Genomic DNA, 2,909 nt, shown 5'->3' with positions numbered 1-2,909 from the left:
AAATTTAGTATTATAATTTATTATAATTTAGAATTTAAAATTTATTGTTTATATTAAATTTAAAATTTGAATAAATTGATTGATATTGCTTTAAAAAGCTTAATTCTCTAGTTGAACTAAAAAATAATTTAAAAAATTGATTGATATTAGTTAAAAAAAAATTGACTCTTTAATTTAACTGCTTTGACACAAATTAAGTTAATTAGTTTACATATTTTTAAGCAGTGTTGACCGTTTTTTAAATTATTTCTCATACTTTTTAAGATCTTTCGCCATTATATATAGATATTTACATATACATATATCACATGCTAAATTAAATGAGAAAAATATATTACATGTATCAAACGCCAAAAAAAGCTCATGGTAGACTCATGGTGCTAGAAAAGAAAAGGGAAATAATAGAGAGGAAGTCAAAATAAAAAAAAAAATTGCAATTTATATATAACCTAAAATCATATATACACAACACAAACAAAAAAATGCATCCTATTTAGTATATGTTCTTTTATTTGTAATTTTTGTATAAGAGTTCTGTTGTTTTGGTTATTCTCATTTGTAAACATAAGTATTAAACTGAATTACATAAAATTTCTTGTGTCATTTTGTTATGCTTTTGTTCCGACCTAAATTATTAACAGGATTCAATTCAAAATTTTCCGATAAATAAAGATAGTTCCCACATTTATGACCTGTTTTATCATTAATAAGAACTTTTTTGATTTGTATATTGTAAGAAATTCGAACAATCGCTTCAAATGTAACATCAGAAAATTTCATTTGTTAGAACTTTATTTAATATTTACGAATTTATTACTCAAATAACATAAATTAAGACTCGACTCAAATATTATGAATTAAAAGAATATTTTACGTACTCAAATTCCAATAATATAACACCCTCATATAATATAAGAAATAACAAATAAATAGCCAACTAATTATAATTCAAAAGTAATTAATCAATCTCTAATTCTAACTAATTACTCGTATATATATCTAATAAAACACGTCCAAGCTAAGCGTGTTCATATATATTAATATGGACCCCTATATATATCAGGAAAGTAACTTTCAAATGTGACACGATATTATTCAGTTTCTTCATATTTATGAAGAAGAAAGCAAGCAAATAAAACTCAAACAGCTGGAACAATAATGCACTCGATATGAATTTTGTACCTTTTTGCTAACATATATTTGGAGGTATCTAATATATATATTATCACTTCTTGATATCAAACACTTAAGGAAGAATAGAGAAAAGGACTTGTGTGAATTTTTTTTTCCATGAAAACTTGTTGGCAATGGTAGTGACATATTATATTGGTGGCGGCTACACATAAAATTATTCATATTCATAATTTTTAATTCATAGCATATATAATATATAATATATAATGTCATCTATCATGTAGCACATGTTGTCCTTTTGTTTATTTTTTTTCTAATTTTGGAATTTCGCTCTTATCACTATTTTAATCCTTTGATTTTTTTTTTTCCTTGCGTTGTTCTTACCATTGTTCCTTAATTAATCTAAAATAATAATACTATGTTTTAGTTTTAAATTTTAACCTAATATAAGATCCATATATCTATCCCTCTCATTAAAATAAGTGAATTTCCACTTTTAATTTGTACTTGAAGTTGCTTGGGTCAAATATTTTAATTTTGTCTCAAGATAGAAGGGTGTTTGGTAGTAATTGTAATATTTTGGAAGAATAAAATAAAAAATGTTAAAGTAATTTCTTCACGTCTCAACCATCAAACAAGCTTATGTACTTGCTTTCTTGTACTTGTGTTCTGGAAACAATTTCCAAACCCTAATTAAATAAGAAGATATAAAGGAATATGAAATATTATTTATTAGAGATATAATAATTATTTATGTTGCATCTTTCTATCGGTTTAAATTTTTAATAGAAGTGATTTTATGTGACATGACATCAAAGTTTTATGTCCGAAAAATTTAGAATTCGATCTTTGATGAACTAAAAAAAAAAGCATAAGAGAAATTTAAAAAAAAGACTTATGCAAAAATCAAACAAACCCAAAAGAAACTCTTGTTTGCGAAGAATATTAAAGTAGGGCTAGAAATGAGCCGAGTTGAGCCGAGCTAGACCAAGCTCAAGCTCGACTCACGAAAATTAAGCTTGGCTTATGACTCGACTCATTAACAATCGAGCCTATTTCTTAAGTTCAAGTTCGATTCGCCGAAAGCTCACGAGCTGGCTCAAATAATAGAAACATAATCTATAATTCTATTTTGATAAATTATAATTTATATATTTTAAAAAATATTTAAAAAGATCAATTTTATATATTCTCTATCTTTCAATAAATTATAAATTTTTTATTTATATCCTACATCAAAATTATATATATTACTATTTCATATGTATATATATAATATTAAAGTATATATTAAATGCATATAAAATATGTGTATTAATATATATATAATTGAGTCAGCTCACGAGCTAATGAGCTGAGCTTATCCAAGGTCAAGCTCGACTCATTTATTTTTTGAGCTCAATTCTAAGCTCAAACTCGGCTCACCAGCTCATGAATTCAGCTTATTGAGCTATTAACAAGTCGAGCTCAAGCTGACTCATGAGCTGACTTGACTCACTTCCAGCCCTGAATTAAAGATATAACCATTAATATTACCTATTTCTCCTATCAGTTTAAACTAAAAAAAACTGTTTTATAACACTATTTTTAACTCTTCTTAAACCTTCTCGTCCGATCCATCTATTATTGTTTTGGAAAATCATTTCAATACTATCATATATCATCTTTTTTAAAAGATTAAAATATTAGATAAAAATAAATGAACAAAATTTTATCTTTGTCTTATATTATAATTTTTTAGAAATAATAATGATCAAATTATATATATTTTGTCA

This window comes from Arachis duranensis, chromosome 8 (assembly GCF_000817695.3).
Source record: "Arachis duranensis cultivar V14167 chromosome 8, aradu.V14167.gnm2.J7QH, whole genome shotgun sequence".
NCBI classification, from domain to species: domain Eukaryota; kingdom Viridiplantae; phylum Streptophyta; class Magnoliopsida; order Fabales; family Fabaceae; genus Arachis; species Arachis duranensis.
Note: the sequence above shows the minus strand (reverse complement) of the source record.